Here is a 26,612-nt window from a genome sequence, read left to right as displayed (position 1 = left end):
TCATAGGCTGCTGTGAGATCAACAAAGACAGCACCCGTCTTTAAATTCAGTCTTTGTGATGACTCTGAGCAGTGAGTACAACTGGCTCTTTTTGCAGACAAGGATGAGAGTCAGAGTCAGAGCTGTAAAGGGTCTGATTCAAGCCACCCTTAAATTACATTTTCTTGATCACATCTATTTCTTTCATAATCACACACACAAAAAAATAAAGGTTATATTATCTCTTGGGCTAATTCTACACTCCAGGGTTTAAAAATTTGATAATGATAATTCCTATGTTTAGTAATCACACTTGAAGTTTGATTTCTAATGGGTGGTACTTCAAATACTAACTAAACTCCCTACAGAGTGGAGATTAGAATTAACCTGAGTACCTGCTTAAAACACAAGACTACTTTACACTGTTTATAAAGAAACATTTTTGAGTCAACTATCATTATAATAGAAAGCTCTTTGGAAAAGTGTTAGATACACCAAATAAAAAAATGGCTTTTGGTGGACCAGTGAAATAGCTCACTTGGATAGTGGGCTGCCTTCCCATGTGCACAACCCAGGATTGAGCCTGGGCTCCACGACACTGCAAGGAGCAGGGGTATTGTACTCTTTCTCACTCTCTGCTTTCTGCTTCTTGTTCTCTGTCAAAAAATCTTTGGTGTCTACACATATACATTATGAATGTTTACACATAGAAACCCAAAGTTCAGTTTGGAGCTAGATCTCAGTAATATTGTATTAGTCATTGCCAAACTATAGCACAAGGGACTGAGGAGATAGTATAGTGGCGATACAAAAGACTTTCATGCCTGAGATTCTAAGGCCCTAGGTTCAATCCTCAGTGCCACCACAAGCCAGAACTGAGCAGTCCTATGCTAAAAAGATTATATATATATGAAAAAGTGGACTGTTCTGAATATCACTAATGCACACAAACATTTGTTTATATAACTTACACTATGTTGATCCCTTGATTCTTTTTCTCTTTATTTCTTTCTCTCTTGTTTCTTTCTTTTGGATAAAGACAGAGATAAATTGAGAAGGAAGGGGGAGATAAAGAGGGAGAGAGGAAAGACACTTACTGTTTCAATGCTCATGGAGCTTCCCTCCTGCAGGTGGGGACCAGCAGCTTGAACACTATAATGTGTGCACTCAATCAAGTGACTTTCTCTTTCTTTCTTTCTTTCTTTCTTTCTTTCTTTCTTTCTTTCTTTCTTTCTTCCTTTAATTTGCTTTGTTTTCCAGAGCACTACTTAGCTCTAGTTGATGGTAGTGCTGGAGACTGAACCTGAGATCTTTGGTGCCTCAGGCATGAAGGGCTTTCTGCATAATGATTATCCTAGAATGTCCCCAGCTGTGATCATGGACTGTGAGCTCAGACTGACAGGGACCCAGAGGTTATATAGGATTCTGAGGTAGATATTAATATGCATTGGCCCCAGGTCAGACTGATGTAATAGTTAATTGTGTTTATATTTATTTTTCAAGTTTGGGAATCACGTTCTGTCCTAACTCAACTCTCAAGTCCCATTCTGCACTCTGACATCATCTTTCTAGATAATATTTCTAGCCACTTTCATATTAACTATTAAGCTCTGACTTGAGCAAGGTATAAGAGTAAGGACTCACTCAGAGAGTGTGTTGGGGTTAAGCAATAATTCTTTACTTATTTTAGATGCCAGAGAAGGGTCACACAATTCACTCAACACACAGTCAACCCGATACCTCTCCTTACTAGTAGCCGTTTGCAGGTAAGGCTCACGACGTGGTCACCAGCTGCTGTGTTGCCAGACTGGAGGTCCTTTGCTGGCACAACCAGATGAATGAGGATCTCTGGAAGCTGGGGAAGCAGTTACCTAGCCTAGCTGCGTGTGCTTAAGTCTTTAGAAACACAGGCAACATCCCAGTCAGTAACGGTGAAGGTACTTCATCCAGCTGGTTTCTTTGTCTCTATTTATACTAGCTTGCCTCTGATTTTAAGGTTACATTTCCACTGGCCAACCAGGTACAGGTTGATGTCTTATCTTATGTATACATATGCCTCTGTTTTATCACACTATGCAGGAGCAGTATGGTTACTATAGTTACTAGGGTTACATGTTCACTACACTTATGTATACATATGTCTCTGTCTTAGCACACTATGCAGACGCACTATGGTTACTATGGTTACTAGGGTTGCATGTTCACTACAGCTCAAGCAAAGATTACTAAACTTCTGGGCTTCTAGGAACATACCTATGTTGGGTAGTATGCCACCTCCCCCTGGCTTCTGCTTAACCATATGCCTATATAGGGATTTACTGATCCAAAGCTTTGGTCTATTTACATAAATCACTTTTACATAAAGCACTCCAGGGCATTGGTGGTTCAGTGATAGGATTCTCGCCTGTTCTGCCCCCTCCTTGTCACACTCTGATTTTCACCAGTCACTTTTCTCTCCACCCTCTCTATATCACATCCTGTTTCCACCCTACTTGGAGAGTATAAAAACAGCTGCTCTTCTGATTAAAGACACTTGGAAATTGCTTTCCGGCTCCGAGAGTTCCAGAATGTATCTCTTGTGGAAGTTAGTGCGGCACGAGTTCCTGATCCCTCTCCCACGCAGCAGCCTAGATCAGCTCCAGTTGAGTTCTCTCCAAGCCAGAGAGCACTAGCTCGGGAAGAAGTACCCTCAGGCTATCCCGGCATCTGGCGCCCAGAACAGGGACCCATAAGCAGCAGATTTACAAGAAGACATCTTAGATAAGTACACACCTTTTGGGTATCTGCAATATTGTGTTAAGGCACTGTGATTTTTTTTCTTTTTTTTTCTTATTGTTTTCCTGAGATCTCTCCAACATGGAAAATCTTTTCCAAATTCTGCATTCTTTTTCCAGTATACAATTTTTATATATCTGGGACATTTTTCTCGGGGCTTCACCTTATATCCTGTTGATCATCATAGCAGCTTTTAAGGGATATATAGGGCAACCTCTCAAAAGGCTTAAGGACCTAGAGGCTGAGGTCCAAGAGATAAAGGAAGTAATAATAGAACTTAACCAGCACCTTAAAAACAAGAAGAAGCAAAGGCCTGTCGTGATCTTGACCCACCCTAATTCCTCTGCATCTTGCCCTGAGGCCCCTATTTTGGCAGACACGTGTCCGAATTCTCCTTTGGACTCCACAGTCACTTCTTCGGCCACCCCCATTTTGGCAGACACATGTCCGGAACCTCCTGCTGCCTCCACGGCTGCTTCTTCGCCCACCCCTGTTTTGATAGACACATGTCCGAATTCTCCTGTAGCCTCCAAAACCACTTCTTCGGCCACTTGTCTAGAAGCTTCCACTTCGGTGACTCCTCCTACCGCTACACACTTATCAGAGCAAGTCCACACATTTCCGGTCAATGTTGCCCCCAATAGACAAAAACCTCAGGCCTGGTATCCATATTCCGCCACAGACCTGAAGGAACTACGCCAGGCTATCAAAGATGACGGTGTTCATGCCCCATGGACCAGGTCCATTTTACAAGCCCTGCTTCAGAACCTTAATACCCCCCAAGATTGGAGAGATGTGACTCGTGCTACGCTCCCAGGCCCCCTCTTCCTGCAATGGGAGGCATTCTTTTGCAACGAATGTTTACAACAATCATGGAAAAATATTCAAAACCAGCCAGAGGGTAATTTTCATGCATTGTTTGGAACAGGCCAATTAGAAACAGGGATTCAACAGGCAGAAGCCAAGTTTCCACCGGGGTATTTTGATCAAGTACGCCTGTGTGCATTAAAAGCATGGGAGCGATTAACACCACCCATGGGAGCAGCCTCAGCCCCCATTCTCTCCCTGCAACAAGAACCTGATGAATCCCTCGCTAAATTCATTGCCAGGGTCCAGTCGAGTTTGGAAAGGAAGATTTATAATCCTGACGCTCGTTTTCTCCTCCTGCGATCCATAGTCTGGGATGGAATGCTTCCGCATTTTCGACAGGCCTGTATCACTCTTAAAAACGAACACCCAGATACTTGGATTCTAGCTACACAGGATCTCAGATCAAGCTCTTTTCAAGGACCTATGTTACAGGCCTATGCAGCTACCTTACATAAGCAAAAAGGGGCTTGCTTTCAGTGCGGTCGCCAAGGGCATTGGCGTAACCAATGTCCAGAAAATAGACCGCGACCACACCTCCAGTCAGGGCGACCCCACCTCCAGTCAGGGCAACCCCGCCTCCAGACAGGGAACCAGAGACCACAAATGCCTTGTCCCAGATGCCAGAAAGGATTTCACTGGAGGAGAGATTGTTGGTCAAGGTTCCATAGGAACGGCACGCCTCTGCCAAATGTAAACAGGGATTTAAACTAGGTGTGGGGCTTCCCTTAGCCCCGCCCCCAAGAGGGAATGAAGCAGGTCGCCCGCTTGGTGCTGTGACCTCCTTCCACAAACAGAAGCCCAGCTTGGGACCCAATCCGTCGCTATACCCACCACGCCAAGTAACAATAACAGAGGGTGAGCAGAAGGAGGAACCTGTGGTATGTGGGAACTTCCAGCATAGAAATAACCGGCTGGAGCAAGAGAACAGCTCGAATTCGGAGCCTGAGATTTTATGGACCACCCCTGTTTTAGAAAAGGGTCACCCAACTATGACAGTAAAGATTGGTAATATTCCTTTTAAGTGTTTGATTGACACGGGAGCAGATAAGACAATATTAAGACAAGCAGAGGTTCCCCAGAGTTGGGAACTCCTCCCAGGACCACGCTTACATGGTGTTGGAGGATTGACTCAGACATTCCGCACACGAGATTCCCTTGTGTGGGAAGATCCAGAAGGGACTACCGGACGCTTTCAGCCTTTAATAGCTGATATAAGCACCAATTTATTGGGAAGAGACTTGCTGGAATCTTTAGATGTAGTGATATCCTCAGACACCTCTGCAGGACACCACACTCACTTCTGTGAGAGTGCTAAACCCAACCAGCACCCCCAATACTAATTGCCACTGTTCATAACAGAACTCCCCGCTTATATTGGCTTTCTAATGAGCCTGTCTGGGTGGAACAGTGGCCTTTGCCTAGGGAGAAGCTAGAAATTTTTAAAAAACTCGTCCAAGAGCAGTTATCTTTGGGACACATTCGTCATTCTCAGAGCCCATGGAATACTCCAGTCTTTGTGATTAAAAAGCGCTCAGGAAAATGGCGCCTCCTCCAAGATCTTCGTGCAGTTAATAAAACCATGCAGGTTTGGGGCTCCCCCCAAAGGGGTTTGCCTCTTGCTTCTGCAATTCCCACAGGAATTCCAATCATAGCTATTGATATACAGGATTGTTTTTTCTCTATTCCCTTACACCCACAAGATTGTAAACGTTTTGCTTTCTCTGTTCCTTCTATTAATAACGCCAGCCCTGCCGATAGATTTGAATGGGTGGTACTGCCCCAGGGCATGGCTAATAGTCCTACTATTTGTCAAGAGGTTGTTAAATCTGCCCTTTTTCCATATATTCATAAGGGCCTTAAGGTTTTTCATTATATGGATGATGTGTTAATATGGGGAGAATTAGATACAGATCTCTCCGCGCTACGTGATTTTCTAATCCCTGCCTTAAAGAGAAGTGGACTTAATGTAGCTCCTGAGAAGATACAGCTAATCCCTCCAATATCTTTCTTAGGCTCAGAGATTTCCCTAACGCAGATTCGTCCTTAAAACCTTGTGTTACTTTTCCTTCTAATCTCACTCTTGCTTCTTTACAAAGTTTTCTTGGAAATTTGAATTGGCTTAGGCAGTATCTTTATCTGCCTACGAGCTGCCTGCAACCACTGTTCGATCTGTTAAAAGGAAACAAACAGCCTTCCTCAAAGCGTATGTTAACCCCCGAAGCATCCTTGGCTCTGGAAAAAGTTAACCAGGCTCTCCAGGACATGCACTTCGTTCGGTTCTCCCCCTCCTCTCCAGTAAATCTTCTAATCTTTAACTCCACCCCCACGGTAGTGGGGGCATTGTGGCAGAAACATGGCGTTCTCGAATGGTTTCATACACCAGTAGGCGGAGCTCCAAGACTCCTTACCGAGATTGATGCCTTAGCATTTATGGTTCGCCAAGGAAGAAACAGATCGGTTCAGGTCTTAGGAAGGGAACCAGATTCAATCATTCTTCCCTTTTCTCTCACTGATACAGAATGGCTCATATGCCACCATTCTCGTTTTGCCATAAGTTTAATGGGTTTTCCAGGACAATTAGATAATAATTTTCCCTCTAATAATTTGATAGCTTCTTTACCTCTGTTGCCTCTACTAGTACCTAAAATTTTCTCTCAAGATCCCATCCCCTCTGCTCCTACAGTGTTCACTGATGGTGCAAAAAAGGGAGCTGCTGCCCTTATATATTATCCAGAACAGCAATACCCCAAACCTCTCTTTACTGAACTTCCTGATAATTCCCCTCAGTACAAAGAACTTTATGCTGTTTTCCTTGCATTAAAAGCTGTACCAGAATCCTTCAACCTTTTTTCTGTGACAGTGTGTATACTGTTAACTTACTTCCATGGCTTGCTCGATCTTATGTAAGAATTGATGACAACCCACTTTCTCCTCTTTTAATTCAAATTGCCTCTATGCTCTGTTCTCGAACCCATCCACTGTATGTTCAGCACCTACATTCCCACAGCCCTCTTCCTGGTCCCCTGTCCGAAGGGAATGCTGCAGCTGACCGCCTTGCCTCCACAGGAATTCTCCTAGCCTCTGTCTCTAATCCTGCTGACTTTCATTCCCTAACCCATGTTAATCTTAAAGGTCTTCGAGCTCGATTTCCTGATATTCCTCTGCCACAGTTAAAACGTATTCTTGCTACATGTTCCTCCTGTGCAGGTCTAATCAAAACACCTGCTCTTCAGACTCTGGGGGTTAATCCTCGAGGTTTAATAGCCAACGCTCTTTGGCAAATTGATGTTACCCACATACCTAACTTTGGCAAACAAAAATATGTGTTCGTCTCAATTGATACCTTCTCTAAGTTTATGTGGGCTACAGCTCAGACTGGAGAAAACTCAAAAAAGCTTATAAGCCATATACTCTCCTGTTTTGTTGTAATGGGCTTACCTCTTCAACTTAAAACGGATAATGGACCTGCTTTTACCAGCAAACAATTTAAAGATTTTTGTTCCCTCTGGAACATTACTCATACTACAGGCATTCCGTATAATCCACAGGGACAAGGCATTGTTGAGAGGGCCCATCAAACTCTTAAGGCTCAATTAAATAAAGAAAATGGGGAAATTTCCCCCCCCTAATATCCAGCTGGCAAAAGCCTTAAGTACATTAAATCTCTTTAATATTTACAAAAACTCAGACCAACCTCCTATAATTCTTCATTGGCAAACACCACCCACCCTCCCAGCTATTAAAGTCAAATGGAAAGACCCACTTGATAAAATTTGGAAAGGACCTGACCCCCTGTTGACTATGGGGAGGGGTTTTGCATGTATTTTTCCACAAAATTACTCCAAGCCTGTTTGGGTTCCTGCCCACCATGTTCGGCAATACCCACATGATGGCGCTGATATCCCTGAAGAACAAGAAACACTGCAAGAAGACTGGCTGCAAGAGGACTGGCTACAGGATGCACCCCAGGATCCATAATACAGCATGGCAGAATCAAAAAAAAAAATCTGATTCACAAAACTCTTCCCTCCCACCCCTGAATGAATGTCTTATGCTATGACTGGCCAGTTGTGTTTTGTGAGTGATTGAGTGAAAAAAAAAATTGAGTGAGTTGAGTGACCAAAATTTTTGTATGACCCATTGTGCTCAGAGTACTCTGAAAGTTAACTGACTTTATATGAAACGGCTGGATGCAGCCATGGTTTCTGGAGATGTCCAGAAACAGTCCAAAAATTGTTCATTCCCCTTTTGATTTCTTTTGTAAGTCTTGATATCAATATGAAATGTTTAGTCTTAAACTTTGTGAGTAAAGATGGTTCAACTATGACAGTAGATCTAAATTCACATTTGAAATGATATATCTTATTTACAAGTTTTTCTCCTCCTGTGTGTTATAAACTATATGTTTAATATGCGTGTTTCAAGTTTGGTAAACATTAACTTAACAGTTAAATTGTAACTTCGAAGCTACATTTTTATGAGAAGAGGTAATATCAATTCATTTAAGTAACTGAGTGTTTAAGATAAAACTCTAAATATTCAATGTGACAATTCATCATCTCCTAAGTTAAAATACAAATCCTCTATACAGGACATTTTTAGAGGGCCCCCAAAAATGTCCTATAAGCTATCTTGTGGAAATTAATCCACAAAAAATTTGGCATCAATCCGATATTGTAAATGTACCAAAAAAAAAATTGTCACTAAAATGTGTTAACTCTAGTAACCTGAGTTTGCTTAAAAACCCAATGTAAAAATAGTTAAGAATCAATATATGTGACTTAAATTCGGTATGAAAACTTTGCTATATAAAGACTGCTACATGAGGTCACGTAAGATGACCTTTACATGAAATTATAAAGATACCTAAACCAATTATAATCACTGAGTTATCAATTGTAGTAAACTTCTAATTTGTTACAAAGTTTTTTCATAAGTAATTGACTACAGCTATGACAAGCCTTCGCATAAAGAGGCATCTGCTCATATAGAATCCCCAGAAATCCATCTTGGACCCCTGACCTCTGACATCACCCACAATTACAGCCATCCCCCGAAACCCATTATGTGACCTGACACGATCTGGAGAACCTGATTCACAGACTCCAAAGGACAAGACTTTCCTACTGCCTTTCTCTCAACCATCGGTGTCTGCTCTTCCTGCTTCTGTTTCGCCCACCATGTTTTGGCGGTTCCAGGTCACTCTCTACAGAGAAGAAAAGTTCCAGTGGTCGTCCTCCTCCATCAAGATAGATGTGTGGCATTTATTTCCTGGCCATTGACATTGGACTGATGCTTCTATAGAACTTGCTGGACACTCCTTTTATACTGCTGGACTTCTTGAAGAATGACTGTAGCAGTTCATAGAACTTACCGCCAGCTGACTCGGGATTTTGCAATGCCAGATCACCCCTCTAGCCCCTCGGCTTATCAGGCCCCCACTCCTCCACCCATCAGGCTCACTCTGTCTCTTGCTACTCTTACTTATCCCTCCCTGTCTTGTGCTAGTTCTTTTTGAAGACACTTACACACTATCATTCTGCTTTCTTCCCAACAGGTTTCCGTTCACCCCTACACTGCTATTCCCCTGACAGAGATGAAGCCTTTTACAGACATTGACCCAGTTATATATGGCCATTAAGCAAGAGGAAGATGTTGGGGAATTGTGAGGATATGGTTGAGCTTGGAAGGGCTTGAGCCTGAGGGGTGTGTCAATCCTGTTAGTCTCTCTCTCCACGGAGAGGTTGAGCAAGGAGGGACAGTAGAACCCCAAAAAAGGTGTGCCTCTTATCAGTCTCCCTGCCTCACAAAGTGCCCCACACTCCTGATACTATGGCAAATAGTTAAAAAGAAAGGGGGAGATGTTGGGTAGTATGCCACCTCCCCCTGGCTTCTGCTTAACCATATGCCTATATAGGGATTTACTGATCCAAAGCTTTGGTCTATTTACATAAATCACTTTTACATAAAGCACTCCAGGGCATTGGTGGTTCAGTGATAGGATTCTCGCCTGTTCTGCCCCCTCCTTGTCACACTCTGATTTTCACCAGTCACTTTTCTCTCCACCCTCTCTATATCACATCCTGTTTCCACCCTACTTGGAGAGTATAAAAACAGCTGCTCTTCTGATTAAAGACACTTGGAAATTGCTTTCCGGCTCTGAGAGTTCCAGAGTGTATCTCTTGTGGAAGTTAGTGCGGCATGAGTTCCTGATCCCTCTCCCACGCAGCAGCCTAGATCAGCTCCAGTTGAGTTCTCTCCAAGCCAGAGAGCACTAGCTCGGGAAGAAGTACCCTCAGGCTATCCCGGCATCCCTACACTAGATATCCTAGTTTCCTTCCACCATAGGGTCCTTCCTTGTTTTCATTGACTCTAACCTTACTCTTTGATCTCTGTTTATTAACCATTTTGTCCTGCTTTATATCTTAGTGCCTTTCATCCACAAAGTTCCAAATGCTACTACAATCCCACCCTGACCTCCCTAGGCAGATGACCACATCAATGTGCTGCAGGACCTCATTCTCCAGAGTTCTGTCCTAATAGCGAAATACAGAGACAGGCTGGGGGTATGGATCAACTGGCCAACTCCCATGTCCAGTAGAGAAACACAGAAGCCAAAACTTCCAACTTCTGCACCCCAAAAAGAATTTTAATCCTCCCAGAGGGGGATGACTACAGGGCCCTGAACCACAGTTCTACCAGGATCCCAAACTTTTGTGACCACAAACCTTTGTTCTTATTTTTTTATATCTTTATTTATTTGATAGAGACAGCCAGACATTGAGAGGGTAGAGGGTAGATAAAGAGGGAGGGAGACAGAGAGACAACTGCAGCCCTGCTTCACCACTTATGAAGTTTTCCCCCAACAGGTGGGGACCAGGCATCCCAAATGCATGTCCTTGCAAATTATAACATGTGCACTCAACCAGGACCGCCACCACCAGGCCCCCAAACCTTTGCTTTTACCCTGTCACTGAGAGGGAAGAGAATTCGGAGATCACCTGAGGAAGTCAGGCCCTGTTTCCCTTACCTGAGAGAGAAGAGGGGGAAAGGAAGCACATCTAGAGGCTGTAGTAGGTGTAGGTATGGTTTAGAAAGAAAGTGAAGGCAGAGTCTTGACGTAAATAAAAACAGGCATCAGCTTCTACATACAGTTAGCTATTTTTATCAAATGGCCCGTGTGTGTGTGTGTGTGTGTGTGTGCATGCGTGTGTTTTTGTTTTCCTACATGATTAAAAGTTTAAAATATTTAGGGGGAAAAAACCCAATGAGAAATATTTAAAGAGAGTAAGGGTGGAAAGTCCTTAATGGTAGAATAAAAATGACTCATTTAAGTTTTATAAATAGAAAAATAACATATTCATGTAACATACACTCAATGGAGTACTACTCAACAGTTCAAGAAGAGTATATTGTGTCTTTTGGGACAAAATGGATGGAACTGTTGGTTTGGCAGTTATTATGATTCGTGAAGTAAGAAGTAAGTAAGGAAATGGAGAACAACTACTGGATGATTTCACTCATATGTGGAATATAGAGAATTAAAACACAGGGGCCAAGTGGTGGTGGAGATGATTGAGCATACATATTACTATGTGCAAGGAACTGGGTTCAAGTCCCTGGTCCCCATCTGCAAGGGGAAAGCTTTGCGAGTGGTGAAGCAGGGTTGCAGGTATCTCTCTCCCTCTCTCTCTCCCCCTTCCCTCTTAATTTCTGACTGTCTCTATCCAGTTAATAAACAAAGATAAAAAGAGAAAATTAAAACACACAAACTTGAAAGAAATATATGTGTAGTCAACCCATATTTAAGACCTTGGGAGAATTATGGTGGTTTTGGTTGGGGAATGGGGCACAGAACTTGGGCCATGGGAATGGTGAAGAATTATATACCACTATTATCTTATAATACTGTAAACTATTAAAAAATATAGTAATTCTTAAAAAAAAAAGTTGATCAAGAGCAGTGAAGCTCTAGTAGCAATGAAAATAGAAAACCGGTTTACCAGATTGACTGGTTGTATACCTGTTGGACCATACATCTTATCATGCCCAAGTATGTGGGTCCAAGCCCCCCAGTTCCTACCTGCAGGAATGAATCTTAGTAAGATCAGTGCTGCAGGTCTCCGTCTCTCTCAGAAAAGGAAAAACAAAAGAAAACAAACTAACTAACAAAAAAAGACCATCTGGGAATAGTGGAGTTGTCCAGCAGGTTTCACAAACCAATTATAATCCTAATAGCAAACAAAGAAAGACACCAGTTAACTTTCTCTAAGAAAGATGCTGAAATACTGTTTCTTCCGAGTCTAATGAAGCCTCTAAATGAAACCTTGTGGTCAAGGTTGTTTGGGGATAGGGAGCTGGGACAGCAGAAGTGGGCTCTCAGTATAGGCTGAAGCCTCCTCATGCCCCCAAAGTGGTGGGCCCTTCAGGGGAGGGCAGGCCCTGGAGATCAGAATAGTCACAGAGCTGTTATCAGACTGGCTTTATTGATGATGTCTCCCTTCCTCCCACCTGTTGGTATGCATGAGACCCCTTCTGTTTCATTTGGTTTAAATCCCCCCTGCTTAACACTATTCTATTTACATAACCACTTCATTCTATTTATATAACCGCTGTTAACAAGTACCTCCCTCCAGGGCATTGGTTCAATCCCCACTGTTTCATGATATGTTTTTGCTCCACCCCCCCTCCTTGTCACACCCTGATTGTCACCAGTCACTTTTCTCTCCACCCTCTCTTATGTCACACCCTGTTTCCACCCTACTTGGCAAGTATATATAAAGACAGCATTGTGAGTTTTAGAGTACTTTACCTTGAGTTTAGCTTAGCTCGGCTTAGATTGTGCTGAGTCCTGCATGAATAAAGAGATACTGCCTACAGCTCAACTATGAGTCCCTGGTCGTCTGTTACCCGCCCGTGAAGCCAGCCCGGAGAAAACAACCTAACCCGTCGAAAACGACATATGGCGCAACAACGTGGGACCAGACCTGCGCAACTCCCAGATAAGTGAAGACTTTGCCTACCTATGCACTATGGTCTTCTCTTCTACTTACGAAGAGGTTTGCCAAAGCCTCTACTGTTTCATTATGAGACAGTTTCTCTGTCTCTGGAACATTTTACTCTGGGCCACACTTCGGTTCCCTCACCGGGAACTTTGGTTTCTTATGACCGGGATCATAGAGCTTGGGAGATGCACGGAGATTTCTCCTTGGACTTTCTGGATTCCCTCTCCCATGTTTCCTGAGGAAAAGGACTACATTTTGCTCCGGGCCACAGTTTGGTTCTTTATGACCGTGATCGTAGACCTTGGGATATGCATGGGGATTTCCCCTGGAACTTTCTGGACTTCTTCTCGAATGTTTCCCATGGAGAAGGACTACTCTAATTTGAAGAACATTCTCGAGTACCCTGGCAGTTCCCAAGTATGGAGACATGTGGTTAGTTCTACTCTCCTGATTGGATTCTTTCTTCAATGGGAAGACGCTTTTAAAAATGGGTGCCTGAAGCAATTCAGCAGGAACAGTCAGAAACACCCTAAATGGAATTTCGAGGACCTTTTTGGACTAGGTCGCCCTCCGGGGATTCTTAATCCTACATGGTGAGATCTTGATAATCTGGTTCAAGTTGCGTTTCATAAGAGAATGATTTGAATGACTGAATTTTTGTTTGACATTGACTTAAAAAAAAAATGCTGGACGCAGCCATGATTTCTAGAGACATCCAGAAACAATCCAAAAAAATTGTTTTTTTCCTCCTTTGATTTCTCTTTTACGTCTTGACATGAATCTGAAACGTTTAATCCTGAAAACTGTATGAGTTATGGGTGGGGCAGATAGTGCAATGATTATGTTAATTATTCTCATGCCTAAGGCTTTTAACCGTGGTTCTTCTGTTTACCTTTCCACATTTTATTGAGTTTAAAGTGTTTTAACAACCTTGAAATGATACTAGAAAGGACTTCCAATTATAATGGAGTTATCAATGATAGTAAACTTCTAATCTGCTACAAGTTTTGTTTGACAAGTAAGTGAATTTCAGCTGTCAAGTCTTCACATGAAAAAGCATCTACTCAAATGGAATTCCCGGAAATCCATTTGGACCCCTGTTCTCTGACATCACCCCCGGAAACCAATAATGTGACCTGGCACGACCTGAAGAAACAGATTCACAGACTTGAAAGCTCACTCTCTACAGAAAAGCAGAATTCTGGTGGCCAACATTCCCCATCGAGACAGACGTGCAGCGTTTCATCCTCCGGCATTTTCTTCTGTGGTCAGCTACTTTGGACTGACACCTCCATCGGACTTACTGGTACACACAGCTGTGTTTCTCAAAGACTAACTTCAGCCAATTGCCTTGAGACTTTATAGACCATGTCCTCTCGCCTGCAGGCTCTGCCCAGAGGCAGAAAACTCCCCCTCCTTATTAGGTTATGCCCACAGAGGCATGAAGCGCCCCAAGAGGCAAGAGATGCCCACAGAGGCAGGAAACGCCCTTTGAGGCAAGAGATGCCCCCAGAGGCATGAAGCGTTCCCAGAGGCAAGAAATGCCCTTTCGCCTGCTAGGCCTTGCCCTTTGAGGCAAGAAAAGCTCCACTTGGCATCACACTGGTTATTGCTGCTCGCCTATTTTGTTTTCCATGTCATATGCCAGTTCTTTTGAAAACGCCTGTACAATATACATTTCTGTTCACCCCGCAATGGCCATTAGTTAAAAAGAAAGGGGGAATTGTTGGTATGCATGAGACCCCTTCTGTTTCATTTGGTTTAAATCCCCCCTGCTTAACACTATTCTATTTACATAACCACTTCATTCTATTTATATAACTGCTGTTAACAAGTACCTCCCTCCAGGGCATTGGTTCAATCCCCACTGTTTCATGATATGTTTTTGCTCCACCCCCCCTCCTTGTCACACCCTGATCCTCTCCTTGTCACACTCTGATTGTCACCAGTCACTTTTCTCTCCACCCTCTCTATGTCACACCCTGTTTCCACCCTACTTGGCAAGTATATATAAAGACAGCATTGTGAGTTTTAGAGTACTTTACCTTGAGTTTAGCTTAGCTCGGCTTAGATTGTGCTGAGTCCTGCATGAATAAAGAGATACTGCCTACAGCTCAACTATGAGTCCCTGGTCGTCTGTTACCCGCCCGTGAAGCCAGCCCGGAGAAAACAACCTAACCCGTGGAAAACAACACCCACCCTCCCCCCTCTGTCACAGAAAGGCTTGAACAGAATCTATAGTTGTGCCATCTGTGTTGTTTCTCTCTTCCTGGAGATGGCGCCACTGAGAGGGATCACTCTTGTGAGAGTTGCTGCTGGGGGGCTGGGGTGGGAGGTGGGGGGCAGCGGGGGGAGCTGTCGTCTCAAATGCTCCAAAGACCTTCTGATGGTTTTATACACCCGCCAAGGGACAGAGATCATAGGACGTGCGGTCATACACACAACGCTTCACAATTTTGATCCCAGGCCTCCCTTTGCCAACTTGGATACATCATATGACCCCTCCCTGGCTGAATGAAAGTTGTATGTATGTCTTTCCACCTTAGTTGTTGGAAGATTTCCATAGCCCATGGCTAGAACATAGTGAGAAAATAATAGGTGGCAGCTATTGTTATTATCGTGGATCTACAAAGAGCAAAACTGAACAGACTAGGAGAAGGCATCATTGTGACTTTGCACGGTGACACACCTGCTTGCAGTACGTTATGAATGAGTGTATTTTTAGAAATCTAATTAGCAACTGATAAATAGATCATCTATATTGTTGTATGCATGCATTTTTCTATTTGAGGCATTTTGTTCAAGAAGTAGAAAACATGTTTTGAACCAAACAATTTTTTGTAGTCCTATTTTTGTTCAACTTTATTTTTAATGTCCAGAAGCCTCAGGAAATGGATGTGACCAAGACTATTTATCATTTATTTTGTTATTATTAATATTATTTTATTGGGGTTGGGGTGGTTAATGGCTTACAGTATAGTTATTGACACACTGGTACAATTTATCTCCCCATAATATGTGTCTAAAAATTTATGTATTGCACCAAAGAGCTTTAGGGGAGGACTTAAAAGAAGGTTTTTGGGTCCTTGTGCATAGTGGTGGAAAAGGACCGAAGTTGGAGGTGAAAGTGCTTTGAGGTCAACATTTACCATTTCTGAATCACTTGGGAACCCTCATGTGACTGCTATGAGAGTGGACTGAGTAGTGTCACTCACACCTTTATTATGTGTCCACACATATATAATGGTATGATTACATTGCCTATGAAATAAATCACTATGTTTCATAAATCTTTTTAAATTAATTATTTGTTTTGGATAGAGATAGAGACACCTGCAATGCTACTTCACCACTTATAAAGCTTTCCCCCTGCAAGTAGGGCTGGGGGTTTGAACCCTGGTCCTTGTACACTGGAATGTATGTACTCTACTGGGTGTGCCACCAGCAGGCCCCCACATCAGTATTCTCTAGTCAGCTAACGTGCCACTTCCCCCTGTGGGTGGGAACCGGGGGCTTGAACCTGGGTCCTCAAGCACTGTGATTTTTGTGCTTTTCCAGGTGCACCACTATTCACCTCTATAGTTATTTATCTTTTAGTTGAATTAAATTCTGAGTGGGGGAATTAAGTGGAGGATGAAACATGAACTATGGACTCCATTATAAAATGTTTCAACTACTGCCAGAAGCTTTAATGTGTTCTAAGTTAAGTTAAACATTAATCATTCACCTTTATTTAACTTTAACTGACATAGTATTAACACTGTGAAACTAACATTATTAATTAACTTTATGAAATTGAGGCATCCAAGGTAGTGATTTTACATACTTCTAGAATGTCAAGTGATAAATACAATAAGCTTAGTTCGCACATCCATCGCCTCATCCTAATATGTGGGTCAGTCCCCCTACGTGGGCGGAGAACTTTCCATCACAACTTATGTCAATTATGTATAATGACAATATTATTTACAGGACAGGGAAACTCTCATTATGATAATCCAAGCAAACACTTCAATGGGCAGTAGAAGAATGGCACTAAGACAAGGTTCAGGAGACCAATACAAAAGTAGTAGCTTTCTGATGGGGAAGCTTCCCAGAACATTGGGGAGGGAGATATTACATCTCCTGGTTGAGCCTCCATAGATAGCTGCTAACATCTGGAGGCTTTAGAGACATCCCCTTCCCCCACCATGAGCATGAAGTCTAAAGTATCTCTAACTGGAATATTTCATCTCCTCTATATAGTGTGTTAGCCAAGCCACCTGTCAGATTTCCAGCTTGAATTTAGGGCACAGCTAGGCTTTCATTAATGCAGGTTTGTTTACCAATGGCCTCTCTACATTCTTATTCTCTCTTAACTTCTCTCCATCTCTAAGATAAAAGGAGATAAATAGAAGATGAGAGAGAGAGAGAGAGAGAGAGAGAGAGAGAGAGAGGGAGAGAGAGAGAGAGAATGATTACAGGGAGCAGAGGAACTTTCATTTTAAATTATTAGTGTAATTATTAAGCAGACCCCATCTCCCATTCTTCCCAAACTATTAAAATACCAAAAGCATGCCATACTCACATAGTAATAGTATTGTGGTAATGAGGACTTTAAAACTCTTCTCTCGCTGAGGAAGTGAACTAGTGGGGAGGATGATAGGTTTGCAGGCATGGGACGCAGGCTTTCCGCTTTCTCCCCTTCCCTTTCTCTTCTCCCCCTCCCAGAGATATCCAACTCTTCCAGGGATTCAATCACAGGCCTCTAGTTTCACATCCAGCAACTTAACCTCTTGACCACAACTGTCAGCCATGCCGGGGAAGGTTTCTAGTAATCTTAGCTTCTATCCATAATCATGAAAACCTGCAAGGACCCACTTACCCACTTCCTGCTTCCAATCACACATTTCAGATGTTTTCCCTTCTCCATCTCACTTTTGCCCTCTTTCTTCTCTTTCCACACCATATCTCCCCAAGGACTAAACCATCCCTATGTACCCCACTTTTTCAAACCATCCCTATGTACCCCATCATTTCTCCTCTTTTTCCTTATTAATGCTTTTGCTATTTTTGCTTTTTTAAAGTTCCATATAAATTCTTGAATAAGCTGTTCAATTTACTCCAATTATATCATTGTGAATTCAATAGGAATTCTACTGATTTTATAGATTGCAGACTGCTGCTGAGAAGTCACAAGGATCAGAGACTTCAAGAACTAAGGAGGGGACTGGTAGGGAGTTGGAAGAACTGGGTAGTATTGGGGCATATTTATCCTGGGTTTCTTGGCTTACGGAAATACTTCTAGAAATCCACCAGTCACACCTAAAATAGAGAGACTGTGTATCCAACACCAGAATTTCAAAGTTAATTGGAAAAAGTGTTTGGTGATTTGTTATATGAGATTTGCATTATTTCTATAGGCAAGAGGTGTTTTTGTTTGTTTGTTTGTTTTATAGATTTCCTTGGTCAAGTCAACCATTAAGGAATCCCTGGCGGTGGGTGCTTATTATTGGTGTTTAAAACAAAATGGAATGTTTTCTAAAATGTTTATTTTTGGCATTATCAGGGCCTTATGAAAGCACAATTTCATCACTCCACACCAACTTCTTCATATGTAGATGTCAGAAAGAGTAATATTGAAAAAATGTTGGAAAATAAGAAAACACAAAGCAAAACTTGGACTGGGTTTGGTGTATTGCACCAAAGTAAAAGACTCTCAAGTTGGAGTGGAGGGTTCAGGTCCTAGAATATAATGACACCCCAATTAATGGGATTCAAACACAGACCCCTGGCTTCACATCCAGCGACTCAACCACTCACCAAGGCCCTTCAGCTGTGCTGGGGGAAGGTTCCTAGTAACACTTCCTGGCTCCCGTTAACACTTTGTCATCTCACTCTTGCCCTCTTTCCTAGCCTTTCTATGACTTAGCTCCACAAGAACCAAACCATATCTACATACCCCACTTTCACTTGACCTGTGTGCCCACAGGATAAAACAAGACAGGTAGAAATCCCCCATCCCCTTCACCTGTGAAGCCCCAAAACCTTTCCCTCAGCTCTCCCTGCACCTCCAGATACACACACTCCACACCTTCACAACAAACTTACTCCACAGTCTTCTTCCAACACCAATCTTTGACATCCCTTTCTACCACAAAGGACATAACACGGCAGTTCCCCTTCTACTTTTCCTCTCTTCTATCAACTACACTCATGCATCACATACACATATCTCAATCAACTAAACAGAAGAAAGGAAGAGAGAACCCTAGTCTCTTCTGACACAATAAACAAAAATCCAAATAGTTCTGTTAAAAATGGGGAAAACAAGGCAGATGACTGGATCAAGAAGCTACAGGATATAGATTTAACGGGACACTACTCTAAAGGCAAAGAAGACGAGAGTGTGCTACTTTTCAAGTAGACATGGAAGTTGTAGGAAAGGATTATGCTAGAATTACTGTACCTACCACAGTGATTTCACTCCCTTTTTCCTTCTACCTTCTCCACAAGTTCTAACTGTTTACAAATCTCTTCTTTCCTAATGCTCAATAACCATAGCTACCATTTTATTATTATAGATTAGCCATTAGAGACATCCCAAGAACAGGAGCTTTCAATAATAAGCCAGAAATGACAAAAGAAGAAACCTTCTCCTTATTATAATCATCAAACAAGGAAAATTCAAGAGGACTTAAGGTTGACTTAGTGGCCCTTGGGGAATAGTTGTGTGAGCCACCCAGAGAAGGAGCCAAGGAATCGTCTTCGAAAGGGGTAAAATATGGAGGAGTGTCTGACACAATGAAAAAAGACTGTTGGAGACAGTGGGCACTGAGCTACTTTGGATGGTGTCTACCCCAACTAAAGATGAAATCATTAAATAAACAATGTAGGGGGTCTAAATGATCTAATATGGGAGGGGCTATTGTTAACCTCAAAAAACCTTCTCCTTAGATGTTGTGGGATTTCTGAAATCTTTTAAAATACATTTTTAAAAAAATGTCTGAATTTTGGGTCTTACTTCAAGAGTGATGGCTTACTCAACAAACAGTAGGACAGGACAATATACTTACCCTTTTCGAAAAGACTAGCATCTCAAGATTCATCCAGCCATCACATAACTGTCCACCCCATCATCATCAATCAGCTGTGCAAATTTATAGCATAAGTAACCAAATCGTCGTCCAAGATATAGCAGTCCTGTTTTCCACCCAGTGCTCTCATTCCCTGTCCTTTGTTTAAACTATATTTCATGTTTTGTCCTCTTTGTGTACCTATATTGAGTCTCCCTTGTATGAAAAAAAGCTTGTTTTCATTTTTCTAGCTTAACTGTGACAGTCCTTTTTAATAATATGCTTTGAGTTTGTTAACCTTATCTCCTGTGAAGTTAACTTTATGTGTCGACTTGAGTAGGTCATGAGTGATTAGATACAGATCTCTCTGGGAGTGTCTGGGGTTATCTTCCCATATGTGATCAATATTTGAATGGATAAACACTATGGGCTGTCCTCACTGATGTGTTTGGACATCAGACCAATGAATGGATCATGTTAGTCATGGTGGACAAGGGGATTTCAAAGGAAGACATTAAGCAAAAGTAGCATTGAATGGTACAGGGAGTAGGTGGTGATGCATCCAGCAAAGCACAAACATTATTTTGCCTAAGATTCCAGCTTCAAGGTCCTACTTCTGACCTATAGGAAGGAAGCTTCACGAGTCATGGAGCAGTGCTACAGGTGTCTCTCTTTCTCTTGATGTCTCTTTCTTCCTCTCTCCTGTATTTCTTGCTCATCTTCTGTAAAAAAATTTCCAAGGGTGTAGATAGTAGAACACACATGTTACCCTGCACAAGAACCTGGTTCAAGCCTCTGGTTCATATCTGAGAGGAGGAAGCTTCACAAGTGGTAAAGAAGTGATCCAGCCTCCATCTCTCTCTCTCTTTCTCTCTCTTTCTGTCTCCTTTTCCTCTCAATTTCTCTGTCTCTATTAGAAGAAAAGAAGAAATAAAGAAAATGTTTGCCATAACCTCCAACACAGCAACAAAGAGAGACGTGAGGAAAGTTAAAAAGAGATCAACCCCCAGGAAATTCTAGCAGATTCCATACTTTATATTTTACTGTAGGGAAATTATGAGGATGTGATAGAGCCTAACAGGGCTTGACCTGAGGGTTGTGTCCATCCTGTTAGTCTCTCTCTCTCTCTCTCTACAGAGAGGTTGAGCAAGGGGGGACACAGGAACCCCAAAGGATTACCATGTCATATCAGACTCCCTACCTCACAAAACACCCTGCATTTTTCTGTCTTCAGGAGCCCAGCATTCCTTAAAACATTAAGCCAGCTCCCCCTGCTCCACCCTGCATTCCTTGGTACTATGGCCCGTCCTTTTATTATCTACATATCAATCTTCTGCTTTGTCTAACAAATGACTTAAGGCCTCCACCCTATTCCCCCACCCATTCTGCTCATTTAACATATTCCTTTTCTACCCTCAAGACCACAGGGTATTATTAATCCTACCAGTTTAATCCCTAGTAACAGTTGCTAAGAAAGCCCCTACCATTCCCAGCCCCTTCCACCTTTCTCCACCCCTTTCCTAACCATTTATGGTATTGTCAAGTTGCTTCTGTTAAATACTTGTCTCTTCCCTGGTCCGGGCTAGAGAGGCGGGCAGGCAGACCAGGAAGCTGACGCCAGCTATTGTGGTTTGCGCGACATGGCTTAACCAGTTGTGTTACCGCCCAACTCTAGGGGCTTGAATGAATGAAGATTTGAATTGCCTTGCCATCATGAGCTTGGTTCCTGGGTCATCTCTCTCTCTTGCATGTCACTAACCTGACATTTTACTAAATTATTTATTTGTTTTGAAAAGAGATATAGAGAAATTGAGAAGGGAGATAGAGAAGGACAGAGAGAGACACCTGCAGCCCTGCTCCACTACTCGTGAAGCTTCCTTCCTGCAGGTGGGGACCAGGGAACTCAAACCCCTGTCCTTGTTCCTAGGAACAGGTGCACTCAGCCAGGTGAATTACTACCCAGATTTTAAATTTATTTTTGTTTCTTTCTTTTATTTATTTTTTTTTTGCCTCCAGGGTTATTCCTTGGGTCTGGTGCTTAGGACCCTAGAAAAAAATGAGCAAATATACTTATAAATATCAATAGTTGCAGAAATAATAGTCAGCCCATATCTGTGAGCTTGGAAGAACCAGCATAGTTTCCAGTGGAGGGAATGGGAACACAGAACTCTGGAGGGGGGACTGGGGTGGAATTAGATCCCTGTTGTCTCATAATTTGGAAAAACATTATTAAATCACTAATAAAAATGTAATACAAATATATATAATATTTGCCAAGAATAGTGGAGTTGTATAGACACAGAGTCTTGGTGACATTCTTGGTGGCAATAAAAATTGGTTTCTGGGCAATGGTTCTGGTGTCATGCAGGCTCTGAGTCCCAGTAATAACCCTGGTAGGAAAAAAAAAATTGTATGGTACAGTGACTCCATAGAAGAAAAGTACACAATTCAACATGATTGTATGGTTAGAACCCATTGGGCACAGAAGAGAAAACCAAAGTAGTCAGACAGCCTCCCCACATCAGAGAGGCTTCTGCATTTTATCAGTAGTTTCCAAAGTGATGTTTGTAAGAGAGTCAATTACAAAACTTTTACAACTCAGTTCAGGTTCAGCTCCATCACAAACCCACTGAGTTGGAATTTGCAGGTATGAGAACTGACTGGGGTTGGTATATCCTCTGATAAGTGTGCTAAGTTGTACCCCTCCTACCCTATGGTTTTGTTAATTAATCCTTTCTTAAATAAAAAATAAAAAAAATAAAAATAAAATAAAATAAAAAAAAGAAAAAAAAATGCTCTTCTGAAGAGAAAATCCTCCAATTTCCCTATCTTTTGTGGGCACAGAGGTAAATAGCTTTCCTCTTTCTTCCTAAATTACTTTTACTAGTGATTTCATAATAGTTTACAAGATCATAAGATTACAAGGGTATAATTCCTCACTGCAGCCACCACTACAATTCTGTGTGTGTTCCCTCATTCAAGATAACCATCATAGTTTTCACAAAGTTTTAGCCACAATTTGGATACTTCCCCCCCTTCTTTACTTTCTTCTCTCTTTTTCTTCTTCCTTCTTCTGAACAAGTGTCATGTGATTCAATTTTTTATATTATGCATATGAGTAATAAAAAACCATATGGTAGTTACTGGGAAATTGTGCAGACTCAGTCACATCTGCCACGCTGTCCCCTCGGGCTATTGCTAGTTCCCACGAGAGTTGGGACATTCTTGGAGCGCCTGTTCTGCCATGTTGTGCCCTCAGGGCATTGTCTATTTCCCTGCCATAGTTGAAGTGCTTTGGTTACTCCTCCCTTTTCCCATTCTCAAGAGAGTTATTATCCTATCTTGGAGTGCTATGGTTACTCCTCCCCCTTCCCATTCTCACAAAAGCTACTCCTATAAAGCCCTTCTTCTTCCGCATCTCTCTCTCTTGCCAGTGCTTCACTTTGGTGTTTAGACGCAGGAAAGGTTACTGTGTGAGGCGGCCATTTTTTCTACCTCCACATGGTCCAACCTGCTTCTCTCGCACCCAACTCTGAGGTGTCAGCGCAAATAAAGATTTGTGTTCCCTCTTCACTCCGGACCTCCTCTCTCTTCTCTGCGGCGCAGAACAACAGGTAGTTGACTTTCAGAGAAATGTAGATCATTTGGTAACAGATATAAACTATAGGGGTAAAAGTCCTTAAGCACAGAAAAACTAAAGGATAAAACTCCTTGTCTTTACCTCTCTCCCCCACCCCCAAATTTTTTCTTAATGCTGAGCCAACTGGTGGAAGGTAATACAGTTATCATGCAAAATACTTTCATACCTGAGGCTCCAGAGTTTCAGGTTTTAGGCACCACCACAAGTCAGAGCTGAAAAATTGCTCCAATGAAAAGAAGACAAGAAATGAAAGAGACAGAAGAAAAAAAAAAATCAACCAACAGTGTCAGAGGATGAACTCATTAACTCTTGCTTATGAAGAGTCCTCCTTGCAGGTGAGGAGCAAGTGCTTGAACCCAGGTCCTTGTGCAGGGTAATGTGTCCACTCAACTGGATATGCCACCACCCGGTCTCCACAAGGATTTCCTTTATTATTCCTTCTTTCTCAGTCGTCACCTGTATACACTGAAGACTCTTACACCCTAGACGCTCAAGGGACCACCTGTTGGAATATGCCTGAATCTCTGAGTCATTGAATGGAAGGTCACTCAGAAGATGTTCAATTTGTTTGTTATATGTGCAAGAAATAAATTTTATTGTGTCAAGCTATTTGAAGATTGAAGTTGTAACCAGTACTATTGAAAATCACTGGCAGGTCATTAAAAGAGGAAAGAATTCGATCAGATTTAGATATTGGAAAGACTGTTCTGGTAGAAGTATGGAGAATGTATTGCACTGTGGGCTGGGTGGTAGCACACTGGGTTAAGCGCACATAGCAAAGCTCAAAGACCCAAGCAAGTATCCCAATTTGAGCCCCCAGCTCCCCACCTGCAGGGAAGGTGGGGTCACTTCACAAGTGGTGAAGCAGGTCTGCAGATGTCTCTCTTTCTCTCTCCCTCTCTATCTTCCCTTTCAACTTCAATTGCTCTCTGTCCTACCCTATTGAAAAAAATAAAGAAAGCCCCTCCAGGAGTAGTAGATTCATAGTGCAGGCACTGAGCCCAGTGATAACCCTGGAAGCAAAAAAAAAAAAGTGTATTGCACTGAACAAGGGGATAATAGAGAAGATCAATTAAGATCAAACTGCAGTTATCATAGTAAGAGACAATGAGCTGTCTGGATGCTAGTAAATGATAATGGCAGAGTGGATGTGAGTGGGTATGTGAGCAACAAAGTAGAGAAATGACTCCCTTTTTTATTTTTTTTTTATTTAAAAAAGTATTAATTAACAAAACCATAGGGTAGGAGGGGTACAATTCCACACAATTCCCACCACCCAATCTCCATATCCCACCCCCTCCCCTGATAGCTTTCCCATTCTCTATCCCTCTGGGAGCATGGACCCAGGGTCATTGTGGGTTGCAGAAGGTAGAAGGTCTGGCTTCTGTAATTGCTTCCCCGCTGAACATGGGCATTGACTGGTCAGTCCATACTCCCAGTCTGCCTCTCTCTCTCCCTAGTAGGGTGGGTCTCTGGGGAAGCGGAGCTCCAGGACACATTGGTGGGATCTTCAGTCCAGGGAAGCCTGGCCGGCATCCTGATGACATCTGGAACCTGGTGACTGAAAAGAGAGTTAACATACGAAGCCAAACAAGTTGTTGAGCAATCATGGACCCAAAGTTTGGAATAGTGGAGAGGAAGTGTTAGGGGGATACTCACTGCAAACTCTAGTGTACTTCTGCTTTCAGGTATATATTTTGCAGTAGTTTACGGATACGTGTGAACATATGCTCTCTCTCACAGAAACTGGTGTATATCTAGGTTTTGGGACTTTGTTAGAAAGTGAACCACCTGAGATGGAATTAGAATATACTATGAAAGGAAAGGTCTCACCGAGTAATGAAGCTGAAGGGTTGTCATTCCACACGTGTAGTCTCTGGGCACAGTCTGAAGTGAAGCATGTTGAGGACACAATTGTTGTGTTGGTTAGGTTGTGATCAGCAGATGCAATATTATTTGATATGGATTGGGAGAGGCATACAGGAAAGTGGGCCCTATCCAATGGTTCCAGGACTTGGGGAAGTAGGGGGTCTATAGTGGAGATGTGAGGTTCCTGCTGTCTTAGGGTTCAAAAAGACAATCGATAGTTAATGTTATCATCACAATATTTGGTAATTGGGTTAACTTTGAAAAGTCCCTTCGTTAGGGTTTGCTGTACAGTACCTAGTATCTTGTATATAGCTGTGCTATTGGTTGCTTCTGATCTACTTGGTCTAGGCTTTTGAGAGAGTCTGCATATCAATTACACAGCCTATATATTGAAAAGATTCAGTTTGTGTCTTGAAAAACTTCGAGACATACAGTCAATTTTCCCCCTCATATTAATTAACTAGTGATTTATATGACTACATTTTACTAGGAGTGCACATAAACACCATTCCCACCACCATCCCTCCTGTGACCCATCCCTCCCACCCGCTCCCACCCCCTACTGGCCCAGGAAACTGCATGTCCACCCCTGACCACAGGGTTTTTACTTTGGTGCCCTACTTACAATTTGGTCAGGTCCTGCTTTTAGTTTCCCTTTCAGATCTTCTTACTCAATTTCTGTTGATGACTGGGATCATCCCATACTCATCCCATACTCATCTTTATCTTTCTGACTTAGCTCACTTAACATAATTCCTTCTAGCTCTGTCCAAAATGGGTCAGAGAAGGTGGGTTCATTGTTCTTGATAGCTGCATAGTATTCCATTGTGTATATATACCACAGCTTTCTCAGCCACTCATCTGTTGTTGGGCACCTGGGTTGCTTCCAGGTTTTAGCTATTATGAATTGTGCTGCTATGAACATAGGAGTACACACCTCTTTTTGGCTGGGTGTTATGGAGTCCTTGGGGTATAAACCCAGGAGAGGAATTACTGGATCATATGGAAGGTCCATGTCTAGCCTTCTGAGAGTTTTCCAGACTGTTCTCCACAGAGGCTGTACCAGTTTACATTCCCACCAGCAATGTAAAAGGGTTCCTCTGTCCTCACAACCTCTCCAGCATTTGTTGCTGCTGTCCTTTTTGATGTATTCCATTCTTACAGGAGTGAGGTGGTATCTTAGTGTTGTCTTAATTTGCATTTCTCTGACAATCAGTGACCTAGAGCAGTTTTTCATATGTTTGTTAGCCTTTTGGATCTCCTCTGAGGTGAATGTTTTGTTCATATCCTCTGCCCATTTTTGGATGGGGTCATTTGCTTTTTTGGTGGTAAGTTTCCTGAGCTCTTTATATATTTTGGTGATTTGTTTCTTGTCTGATGTAAGGCATGTGAAGATCTTCTCCCATTCTGTGAGGAGTC

General features: G+C 42.4%; 1 long non-coding RNA gene across 1 annotated transcript in view; it reads right to left on the bottom strand.

The window, feature by feature from the left end:
• LOC132538624 (uncharacterized) overlaps positions 1–22,930 on the bottom strand; it is a 35,974-nt gene extending 13,044 nt beyond the window's left edge. The window contains exons 1-2 of the long non-coding RNA XR_009549973.1: positions 22,729–22,930; positions 19,685–19,758 (exon numbers count right to left, since the gene is read on the bottom strand). This is a non-coding gene — a long non-coding RNA (uncharacterized LOC132538624). The remainder of the gene's footprint in view (positions 1–19,684; positions 19,759–22,728) is intronic.
• Positions 22,931–26,612: the final 3,682 nt, after the last annotated feature.

This window comes from Erinaceus europaeus, chromosome 5 (genome assembly GCF_950295315.1).
Source record: "Erinaceus europaeus chromosome 5, mEriEur2.1, whole genome shotgun sequence".
In the NCBI taxonomy this organism is placed as follows: domain Eukaryota; kingdom Metazoa; phylum Chordata; class Mammalia; order Eulipotyphla; family Erinaceidae; genus Erinaceus; species Erinaceus europaeus.
The sequence above is the reverse complement of the archived record's forward strand: the minus strand, read 5'-3'. Positions and strand labels throughout refer to the sequence as shown.